At 36.2% G+C, this 12,660-nt stretch overlaps 1 non-coding gene across 1 annotated transcript; it reads left to right on the top strand.

Annotated features, from left to right (window-relative positions):
* Positions 1 to 5,139: 5,139 nt before the first annotated feature.
* Positions 5,140 to 5,268, top strand: LOC114509016. The gene has a single exon (XR_003685585.1). It is a non-coding gene; the product is annotated as a small nucleolar RNA SNORA30/SNORA37 family (small nucleolar RNA).
* Positions 5,269 to 12,660: the final 7,392 nt, after the last annotated feature.

The following is a 12,660-nucleotide window of genomic DNA, read 5'->3' as shown; positions in this document are numbered from 1 at the left end:
TGCAGTTTATCAACTAGGCAAATATGGGTTAATTGAATTTCCTGTGAGTGTGTGAGAGGAACTGAACAAGAATATCACAGTTTGTTATAAAGATTAAATAGGATGTGGGTGTAGAGTATGCCTATTATAGTTGCTATTGCATATGACTCAATGAAATGAGCTTCATTAATCGCTAAGAAATATAGAAACAGTGAATGTTTTTGAGTGGGACTGATCTATCTTAAGAGACTTTTTCTTACTTGATACATATTCCAGAATGAAACCAGTTTGCTAACTAAAGATATTCTAAATAAAGACAGTATGAAATAGAGTAACATTGTTGGGGTTAGGAGTGAACAGATTTTAGAGACGGTATGGAAATAAAATTATTTAGAACTAGTAACAGATTCAGGTTTGTACACAAGAAATACCTGTGGCCTAGGAGTTTGTAAATCTAGGTTTCAGTTCCCTTTGTGACCCCTCACAGCTACCTGCGTATATGGCTCTATCTTTACTCATCTGAGATAAGGAATGGGGTAGCAAGGCTCTCAGATCTTTTGTTATTTTAATATTATAGGTTTCTGATTAGGTAGACAATGGGGGTGTCAGGTGAAAGATGGAATCAAAATTTCAAACTTTAGTGAGAAACAGAAAACACTAAATATATGAATCTCAATGAGCAACAATAAAAATTGATTTGGGACCAAAAACCTTGCTTTTTTTCATCTGTCTTTGTAGACTGTGACTTTGATTTGCTGGCAGAAAAATCAAGTGAAGATGTTTAGGGGTCAATTGGGAATATGGGCTTGACACTTTAGAGAGAAGATGTACGACAGGAGTTGATTTGGAAGTCCTCTGCACAGACGTGACAGTTGGCACTTTGATAGTGAATGATATCGCAGAGAGTACATCTTTTTTCTTGGAAAGGTAATAAGTAGTCCAAAAATGGAGCCTTTGTCAAGACTCAGATATAGTCAATGCTGGAAGAAGAAGAATCAGAAAAGGTGATAGAGTTTTTCAGTGATGAAATTAATAAATGTTATGTCAAAAAATAAAAAGAGGAGGTTCGAAAAAAGTAATTTTTTGTATTCATATTTATTAGCCTTTATTGAGACATTACAATAACCACACAACAATAGTATTAATAAACAAATTACAATTAAAGTGATATATTAGAGGATTAGACATTATCCTAGCTTGGAAATGACAGATTCATGATTAATCTTAGACATTTGCAATGCCAGGGACTCTTAGTTATCACTTTAGTAATATCAAGAATGATGAGGAGTTAGAAGAGCCTATTGAATTTCATGTTGGAATGGTATTATGCATCTTTCAGAAAAGAGAAGTTGAATTTCAAGGGGTCAAGTTTCAGGTGATGAGCTGAAGACCAAAGAGAAAGTCTACTTCATCAAAAGCAGTCATAAAGTAATAAACTAATACTTTGTAACTAATAAAGAAAACAAATTTAAATGGTAATAAGTTGAGAGAGTAATAAGAAGAAAAACATACAGCCCTGGCTGGCGTAGCTCAGTGGATTGACCGCAGGCTGCAAGCTAAAGTGTTGCAGGTTCGATTCCCAGTCAGGCCACATACCTGGGTTGCAGGCCACGGCCCCCAGCAACCACACATCGATGTTTCTCTCTCTCTCTTTCTCTCTCCCTTCCCTCTCTAAAAATAAATAAATTAAAAATTAAAATTAAAAAAGAAGAAAAACATAAAATGTAAAAGTTACCTGACCTAATGTTTAGAAAGAGAAAAGAACAAATAGGAAAAAATAAAGAAATTAAAAATAGGTATGTTTACATATTAAGAACACCTTTCTGGATTTAGGGTTTTCTTGGGTTTGGACCCTGGCTATGTTATTTATTCACTACTTCTTGACCTTAAGAAAGTTACTTATTTTTTTTATGCCTAAGTTTCCTCACTGATAAAATGTGTATAATAGTAATACTTAAGGATTAAGTGAACAGAAAATATCCAATCTTTCCTTCCTCTGTCTGCTATAATGCTCTTCCCACAGCATCTTCACTTCCTTCAAGTCTGTGTGGACATTTCCCTCTCAGAGGGGTCTTCCCTGGCCTCCTACCTACAGTTTCAAATTTCCTCATACCTCATACATTTCCTATTTCCCTTCCCACTTTAGATATTGTTAGTGCCTATTACTAGGTAATCTACCATTTTTTACTTATCATGTTCATTGTCATTCTATCCCACTCAAATATACGCTTCCTAATGGCATTAACTTATTTATGCTTTGTTCAGTATACCTCAAAGGCTTGAATAATATTTATTGAATGAGTGAATAAAAGTGAATATCAAAATAAACAGGTGAGTCTTCTTGCAGTTTCTTTCCCCAATACATAAACTGATAGGCAGCCTAAGCAAGTCTCTGTCCTCTGAAAACTGTATCAAAATCTCTCTTGAATATAACACCAGCATTGTGCTGACAGCCAGCTTAGTTCCAGACACTTCCATTGCAGACACTTCAGTCTAGTGAGGGCTTGTCACCTATTCTAACACAACCAACTATTCAATCTTCCTTAACTTTCAATCACACTTTTCTAATTTTCTACAGCTTGCCATGTTCAGCCTTATTCTCACAACCATCTTAGAACTTCAAATGAAGTAGGGTCATAGAATTCCTTTGTGATGGTTTGCTGGGTAGCCTCTTAAGAAGCAGTGAAAGGCTGTGTGTGTGTGTGTGTGTGTGTGTGTGTGTATAGAACATGATAGGTTGTATTTATTTCAGTTGATATATAAATAGATGTTTTATATTATTCTCCATACTTGTCTATTATTTCAGGGTTTTTTATTTTTATTTTAAGTGTTGTGCAAGTATAGTTTTCTGCCTTTTACTCCCATCCCAGCCCATCCCCCACCCCTCCCCACCTCCCTCCCATTTCCACCCCCCCTTGTTTTTGTCCATGTGTCCTTTATACTTGTTCTTGTAAACCCTTCCCCTTTGTGTATACATTTTTTTTATCCTCACCTGAGGATATGCTTATTGAGATGAGGAAAGAGAGAGAGACAGAGGGAAAGAAAGAGAGAACACTGATGTTGAGAAATAAATATCAAAGGGTTGCCTCTCATATGCATCCCAATGGCCAACTGTGAATTGAATCCCCAACCCAGGTCTGTGTCCTGACCAGGGTCAAACTGGCAACCTTTCGGTGTACAGGAGGTTGCTCCAACCAACTCAGCCACCCAGCAAGAGCTCAAAATTTATTTTTATATTTATGTGGACCTGGCAAATTGTGCATCCATTTATACTATCTAAATGTAAACAGTTCACAAAGACTTTTCTTTAGAAAATAGATCAACATTTTTTGATGCAAAAAAAAACAACTATGCCTATGACTTATTAACACAATGACAATGGTGTTAATAACAATTTCTAACTTTGGTGTATAACCTTTGATAAATTCCTAAGCCACCTTTTCTTAAAACACACTAAAGCCCTGGCCTGGTAGCTCAGGTGGTTGGAATATTATCCAAATACATGAAGAATGTGGGTTTGATTCCTGGTCAGAGCACAAACAGGAAGCAACCAATGAATGTATGTGTAAATGGAACAACAAATCATTCCTTTAATATCTCTCTCCCTTCCTGTCTCTCTCTAAAATAAGTAAATATGATTTTTTAATCAAGGTTGTATAATAAAATTCTTTAAAATTATGAGAAAGAATTTAATTCTTGATGTTGACACTAAAATGGATGGATGTTTTATTTGTCTTAGTAAGAGTTAGAATAAGTAAGTAACTCTATTAGAAGTTCATTTTCTATTACAAGAGATGAAAAGCACAGCCATGTTCAAGATGAATGAGTGTCAATATTATCAATATTGTCTATTGAAAGGAAACTTTGGAGAAAGATTTCACATTTATTGCAAATCATGAGGTTGGTTTACTGTTACAAGGTCATTTTCTTCATTTGCCTAGTTGACAAGTTATACAAGACACTTACAGTTAGTTTGAATTGTATATAGAGCTTTTTCAGGTTTTTCATTATCCTCACTATTTTTTTCTATTGTCCCTTCTTTTTTGCTGTTATATAAAAGCCAGAATCCTTTAAGGGGCATGGCTTCTCCCTCAATAAAACTTATATTCAGTTTATAATTAATTAGTTTATTTTTAAAATTTTATCTATTATAGATCATTTAGACTACTTCCATAATTATTGTCTGATTTAATTTCATCTCGCTTCCTCATTTAAAAGTATTGGATTGTGATTCACTGAAAATGTCAAATACCTAAACTCTTTCAACAGTCATTCACTACTAATTTAATACATTTACTTTCTACTCTCATTTCATTCAGCAAATACTTATTATTTGGTAACTCCATACCCTAGGAGAAATTCTACCTATTCTCTGAAACCAACTGAACTTGGACCTTTTTAAATAAATAATTAAATACCCTAACCTGTGTTTCACTTACACAACATGACTATAGCACTTCTGCTGGTGTTACTTTATGCATTCTATGATTTTTTTCTTACTGTAGAGTGTTTGTGACATTTTAAAAAACTACTTACATGTGCTGTATGGCCGGATTCTTGGTTCTTTAAATTTTTTGCCCTAAACTAAAAGCATGCCATGCCTCCTTTTGGCACTTCTGATATATAAATGACTGGCATACTGTGAGAACAATTTTATCTTCTTTAAAGTCTTCTTAGCTGAAAAATAATGGAACTTAGGTTGAACAATACATAAGGAAGAAGTCCCAACAAGCAGGAAAGGAAGTTTGAAAACTCTGACATGTAATTTTAGATGCCTGGACACAAGTTTGAGAACATCTGTTCTCATTAGAAAGTGACTGCTGACGGGGAGGGTACAGGGGCAGGGAGGAGAAGTTGGCAAATGTAAAATCTGTCTCTCTACTTCTGAAACCTGCAGTTATGCTAAAGTGGTTTATACTTTTTTTCACTGTTACATTAAGAAAAGATAGACCTGATAAATAATTTTATACTTTGTTTGTTTGATTATATAATACTTTATATCCCTAAGTAGAGCAGGGTAGGGAGAATTTAGGAATTGTTGTTACCAGTAATATTCCAGATAAATTTGTTTAGATTCATAATTCTTACCAAGGAGTTTTCTCTTACAACTCTGTGTGTAAATTTATCTAATTCATGTAGTTAATTAAAGAGTGAAAATATTTAGCACTTTCACAGGTCCTCCCCCAGGCAGCGGGGCCAGGATTTGGTAGCTGGTGCTGAAAGAAAACCCTTGAACACATCCTTGCCTTGGGACTGTGCCAGTGGCAGCTGTCACTCAATGACACAGAAAGAAAAAAAAGTGAAAATATATTGATAGTATCAATGTATTAAAGATTCAAGTCTCGCCCTGGCTGGCGTAGCTCAGTGGATTGAGCGCGGGCTGGGAACCACAGTGTCCCAGGTTCGATTCCCAGCCAGGGTACATTCCTGGGTTGCAGGCCATAACCCCCAGCAACCGCACATTGATGTCTGTCTGTCTGTCTCTCTGTCTGTCTCTCTCTCCCCCTCCCTCCCTTCCTCCCTTCCCTCTCTAAAAATAAATAAATAAAATCTTTAAAAAAAAAAGAAATAATGAATTAAAAAAAAAAAGATTCAAGTCTCAGATTAATTTATTTTATAAATATTTATTGAGCACTTACTATGTGTGAGACACTGTTCCAAGCACTTGTGCTTGACAGGCTTGCATGTTGGTGCAAGATACAAAAAATAAACAAATACAAAAAATAGGTTAATGATAAATAGTATGTGTGTAAATAATTAAAGTAAGATGAAGTTTATATCAAATAACAGAGTGGATATTTTAGACCGGACAATTGGAAAATGTTTTGCTGAAGAGGCGTCGTTTATGCTAAGATCTGAATAACAAAACCATGTCTGTGAAGATGAGTGGGAGAAGAGTCCAGGCTGTGGGGCCAGGTGGGACAAAGGCTGCGAGGCTCCAGCAGCCGTGGCGCATATGAGAAACAGAAAGAAAGTGAGCCTCATAGGGGACAGAGGGTAGTGTGAGACGAAACACTAGAGGAAGGTGGAAGCAATTTATGTGCGACTTTGTTAAGTCATGAGGGAAAACGGAATTTCATTTTGCAATCAGAAATCTAGAAATTTACATAATGTAACCGATGACTGTTGTGTAGAGAATGTATACAGTCATTTATTCAACAAATATTCACTGAGCATTTTGCAGACATCAGACACTGTTCTAGATATGAGAATGATGTGTGCCATGATACTGGCTTTTTTGAATTTGCTTTATATTGAAAAACCACAGAGTAAACAATAAGCAAATGAAAAATATACAACAGGTGGAAAAATTATAAATGCTAGGGAGAAAAGGAAAAGCATACCAGGGAGGGGAGCGTTGGGAACCGCCCTGACTGGTATCAGAAGCTGAAATCCCCGCTTAGGCTAAGGCTAAGGGAACGCCCTTGGAACCGTAAGCCAGCAAGGAGCCAAAAGCTTATCTCCCGGGCAGGAATGCTGCTTCTGCTGCTTTATTCATAACTGAACCCCCAAAAGCTTGGTCGGTTAGCCAAAGACGGGTAAGATTCCCCAAGGGGGGAACGACCTAAGACAGGCACAATCACTTTGGGAGGCCCCCAAAAGAAGGACTTGGGGGGCTGCAGCAAAAAGGGGTGATGGACCCTCGCTCCTCGGCTTTGACATAGCATGAGTTCTCATCGTCTGGGAGAAAATCTCCTTATCTCTTGGTTGCCTTAGTTCCCTTGCTCCACCTAAGCCTGAAACAATGACAGGGTGGTGCAGCTCTGTGCTGAAATGGGCGGATTCCCCGGGTGATCAGGCCTAAGAAAGAATATGTAAATTACTGTGAAACCTTCTTTGTTTAGAATGCTCTCAGTTGAATGAGAGGGGTCCAAGGAGGAAGTTAGTTTGTTCCTCAAAGTCTTACAGCTCTTTGACCCCGACTCAATAGACTGGCAGAGTTCCTTGTTTTCTATAGTTCCTTACTTCCCCCTAATGAGTACTGTACTTTACCTGAATTATTATGCAAAATGAGCCCAATAAAAGCAGGTATGGATGGTAAATCGGCATGCTCCCCACTAGGGGGGGTGGCCATTTCGTCCCTAATTCCCCACAGAAACTAATTTGTCTCTGTGCTTGTTTTTTTCTCGTGCATTTTTTGGGAGCCATCCACAGCGTTCCGTGATCACTGCTGGCCTGTGACCCACGTAACAGGGGAGAATGAGGAATGCTATAGGAGAGGGAGGATGGGTAGTCGGGGAAGGCAATATTAAAAATATATTTGAACAAATACTTGAGAATAAAGGAAGGAGTGTGAAGCCAATTCATTTTACTCCATTATTTTTATAGTTAAGGAAATGTGAACTGTAGTGTCAGAATTCGTCTTATATTTTCACCTCTTATCACCACCTTTATTTCATTCCATGGCTTGAAAATTGCTCTTTAACTTTTGTGTTGTTTCAACACAATATTCAAACTTTATTTTTGCTGACACTAAAAAAAGTTCTGTATTTAATGAATTTTAGATAATGCCCTAGACAAATATCTTTTTATGATTTTTTATTTGTTTGCTTGGTTTTGCTATCACCCCTCAATATCATTTTTTAATTTGCAGTAATTCAAATAGACACAATTATCAAAATAGCTGCAACAAAGTTTTGATGGTTAATTTCATGTGTCAAGTTGGCTAGACAATAGAATTCAGTTATCTCGTCAAATACTTTTCTAGATTTTCTCTGAATATAATTTTTAGATGAGATTATTATTTCAATCAGTAGTCTTTGAATAAAGAAGATTACCTTCAATAATGTCAATGGGCCTCATCCAATCACTTCAGAGTCTTAAGAGAGAGAAAAATTTTAAAAAAGACTGATTTCCTCAGAACAGTAAGGAATTCTGCCAGCAGACTGCTTTCAAACTTAAGCTGCAGCATTGATTCTTCTGTGGTTTTCAGCCTGACAGCCTACTCTGAAGATTTTGGACTTGCTAGCCTCCACAATCCTGTGAACTGAATAAATTTCTCTCTCCAAATTTGATCTAGATCTAGATCTAGAGATGGATATAGATATAGACACACGTACATTCACATATGTAGATAGGTATCTCCTATTGATTGTTTCTCTATATAATACATAAGATATATTCTGAAAAAAATAGAATCTTTTCTAATAAAGTTGGAAAAGATACAATAGCCCTGTAAGGTATTGATTATTGGAGTGATAACATGGACAACCCTGTGGGGACTGCAGGAGGTGGTGGAGGAGGTGGAAAGGATAAGCGATGATGGACAGACACTCGACTTGCAATGGCAAACAACACATTGTCAAGATGGTGTGTTGTATAATTATGCACCTTCAACCTGCAAATTTTGTAAACCAGTGTCCCCACAATAAATTCAATAAAAAAAACAACAACACCAGAATGCATAATCAGGAAAATTGTGAGAAGGAAGAAAGGAACATTATTTAAAATGTAAATACTGAAGTAAGCTGATATAAAGTTATATCAATTATAATTATAATTACCATTATAATTAGTTTATTTAAAGTAAATTCCAAAATTTAAATATATATATATATTTTAATCTATTAACAGAAATATGATATAGTATAAAATGAACTAAACTTGTTTCAGGCCAAGCAATGAACACAAAATAGTGACAACAAAGAAATAGGTAGAGTCATAGACCCAAACAAGCTACAACTTCTCAGTGTAGAAGTGGTTGCCCTTTCACCCCTGTGGTACTTCCACAGGTATCTTCTTATTTCATGTGTCATTGCCTCCAGCTTCTGTGTTTTAGTCAAAGGATATACCTGATTTAAGTTGAGATAATCAGATTGTATTCTAAGAAATTTTGAAATAGAAATCAGAGAAAGCTAGTTAATTTACCTATGGATGGAACTGAAAAGTGTGGATCTGGCCCATTTAGATCATGTGATTAATAAAGTAGTAAAAACAGTTCAGGGAGTTTAAGGTTGAGAAAGAGAGAGAGGAAGGATGAAAGACAGGAGTGAAAGAGGAAAAGGAAAAACTTCAAGCAGATCCACAGTCATGAACAGAGGTGAGTAGAGGAAGGAGACCTCTGCTTGGTTCCTGAGCAGTACCACCCTGCAGATACTGACTCTTGTGGAATCTGTGAAAAGTGGAGTATCTTAGTCTAGACTGCTTCTCCAAACAAAAGGCTATTGGCTAAAACAGAATGAAGAAGATCCTATGACAGACAGAAGTTGTGGATTCAGAGGTTTCCTGAGAACAGTAAGATAGGCTGGCAGAGAGTTGAGGTAGCACACAGAAGCAGAACCAGAAGAAAAGAAAAGAAAAAAAAGGCAAACAGCCACATAAATATGTGCCTTCTGGATAGGTTGTTTTTTAAAAAAATCATATGAGTATTATAATGATATGAATTTTTCACACATTATATTGAAATATTCAATTTAGTAAAAAGTCATTATCATCAGTTTTACAGTCAGTCAGTATTTAGAAGTAAAACAAGGTGGCTAAAATTTGGGGGGGGGGGGGGGTTGTTAGAAGAGCTGTGTTACAATTGAGCTAATGGCATAGTCTCCCAAACTAAGAAACTTGATAGGCCTAGGCTGGTAGTCATGACTTACCCATAACTATTCTTTGCTAGAAATCCCAAGCAAACAGAGGCCTGGGAAAAGTAAGAAATAACCCATATCCAAGTTTGAACCTCAGAGTTGCTGAGGGGAGCTGAATAGCAAGACTGACACTGATAATTTCTCAGTACAAATTGATAGATCTAGTATGTGTTTCTAGTCTAAAAAATTGTTTTTGAGAAACTGTTGGATGGCATAGAGAACATTAACACTTTAGCATCAACTTAACAAGGGATCTGACCATGTAGGGATATTGTGCCTGTCAGCTAGAGTGCCCCCAAATCCTAGGTTTAAAAGCAAAACAAAAACTCTTGTGTTTAATCATTGTGACTCATCTAAAACCATAAAATGTCCCAGGAATCCCAGTACTTCAGTCTTGTAAATAGTATCTTTTAGACACTGCTTCTCTCACCCAGATGGAACACTGACATTCGTTGTCAGACCAAGGGACTTAAACTGTAAACACACGGACATGGACATGATTTCATCAACTAAAGACTTTCCTTCCAGAGAAAATTTACATTCATTTGCAAGCCAGAATAAAATCTGTATTGTTATTTAATTCTTCATTTCTTGCAAACTGCCTGTCTTACCTGTTGTTTTATTTTTAATACATGGTCTAAATGAACACAATGGATTAGCAAAATTATTGATAGTTTCAATTACACATTTAGTGTGATTGCCAAAATATTTATTTAAATAATCTCAAACTGGATAGGTCTATATCTTTACTTTCTGATAATTTTAGGAAGTTCTTTTTCAATATCCCTAGAACAAGCCTATTTCAGTCTCCAAAATTAACTGTTATTCTTTTCTTTTTGCTTTTTCTCCTCTTTCATGTTTTTTGTTGCTACTATTCATTTTGCCTAGAATTGTTTCCTTATTATTGTATGTCACTTTCAGTTGAGAATAACTCCTTGAAGACACTAGTTTTTCTGCCTCGTGTCAGCCACAATGACCTAACATCACTTTACATCCATATCTCTATACAACCTAAGTAGAATTGGAATTGACCATCAGATTCTGTGTACTTTGTTCCTGGCTGCCTGTCACAAATGCCCTTCAAGTAATATGGCTTGTATTCCAAAAGTTCTGCCAATCATGTAGGGCATAAATGAATCTTCTAGACACAGCTATTTCTAAAGCTATTTTTGAGGTGACATAGCCTATATCTTGATGACTCTAAATGGTTATAAACTCTCGTTTTGAGATGGAAACATGTGTAATGCTCTATGAATCATTATTCATGATAGTAAAAATAGCATTACCACCCAGTGAAAACAATAGCAATAATGGCTCTGGTTTATTCTTTGCAACTTAAAGTGACTCATTCAATTCTCTGAAGAGCTAATAAATACTTGTAAAATATGTGTTAATTTAGTGTACTAAAAAAGACGTGTTATATAAATGCACAATAATCAAATAACAATGGCAACACTGTGCTCACAAGTAATAAATAATGAACTATATGAAAAATATGACTTCAATCTTAAATTTTAAAATTAGATTTAGAGTTTTATTTTATTTCATGTAAGAAAGTGCAAAACTAAACATTGGTTCTAATATTCAAGTGCGATGCATTAAAAGTTGAGTTTTCACACTCTGGAATTGGGAATTTAATTGCTACTGAAAATGGCATTAATACGATAATGGTATGTTAAAAAGGGAGCCTTTCACTCCTTGTTTCACCTAGCCTAAGTGTATATCATTTTCTTTACTTTTCCCCTCTATCCTATGTAAGCAGAAGCCTCACAACTTTTTAAAACTTCAGTGATCCAGTGATCACTGATCCAGTGAAAACTTCAGTGATCCAGTGATCATTCAAAATATATAGGCAGCCAGAATCAAATCGCAAACTGATATATAAGGCCTGTCCAGAAAGTATCCCACCATGCACTATGAAAAATAGAGATTTATTTAAGAAGATACAAGATACAAGAAACATTGTACACAGGACAATGATGCCTCAGTCTCCTTCAAAGTAGCACCTTGGGACCTCACACAGTTCTCCTAGTGTCTCTTCCACTGTCCAAAACACTGCAAAACCCTGTTCTGGAATCGCCATCAGTTGCCCCATCTTATTTTCCTGAATCTCACTGAAAGTCTGAAATCTCTTCCCTTTCAAAGATGATTTTAGTTTTGGGCAAAAAAACAGAAGTCACAGGGTACCAAATCTGGGCTGTAGGAAGGCTGAATGACCTGGGCTGGAGATCTTTGTTGATTGCAGCCCATACATGTTCAACATTCTCAGGTGTTCTGCTTGTTTTAGGCTTTCCAGAATGTCAATCACTTTCAACAGATTCTCAACCATCTTTGAAGTGTTTGCACCACACTTTTATTTGTGCTGCCCTCATTGCATCATCTCTGAAAGTCTTCTGAAACATCTGAATAGTTCCCATGGAGGAATGTTCAAGCTTAATGCAACATTTGATGTAGATTCAGTGTTCTACTTTTTCAGTTATTTTGAATGTGACAGCCACACAGTATACATGTTCATTCAACAGTGTCCACCACCCCCACTGACTAGTCCAGTGAAGTCGTCATTGTTCAAGCATGCACATTCCAATCCTCTCTTCTTGGTTGCCAGGTTACGATGCCCTGCAAACCATTCTCATATTAATAATTGCTGCTGGACTTTTTCTAGACATACCTCATACAGTCTTTGAGTCTTTGGCAGAATCAAAGATGAACATGAGATTGTGAAGAAGCTTACCATCAGGGGAAGGAGAAAGAGACAGAAATGACTTATAAAAATCACTAACACCATATACTCGAACTATTTCTATCAAAGAGGACACTATTTATAATTTCCTGCAACATTCTTTTCCCTTTCTCCTCAAGTTCTTTACACCTCGAAGATGTTCTGGAGCCCTCATGTTCCAGATACAGAGCTCTTGTCCTTTGTCTTTTCTCCTTGTTCTTTTCATTTCTTTATTTCTTAAATTGATCAAGCCATTCTCATAGAAACAAATAGTCCTTCAGGAGATAAAAGTGGGTAGAAAATCATTGGACAAATACAAACTTGTATTTGGCAGATGAGGTAAAGATAAAAAGCAGGACACTGTTACACAGATGTAATTGATCT

This window comes from Phyllostomus discolor, chromosome 11 (genome assembly GCF_004126475.2).
Source record: "Phyllostomus discolor isolate MPI-MPIP mPhyDis1 chromosome 11, mPhyDis1.pri.v3, whole genome shotgun sequence".
Lineage (NCBI taxonomy): Eukaryota > Metazoa > Chordata > Mammalia > Chiroptera > Phyllostomidae > Phyllostomus > Phyllostomus discolor.
Note: the sequence above shows the minus strand (reverse complement) of the source record. Positions and strands in the feature narration are given on the sequence as shown.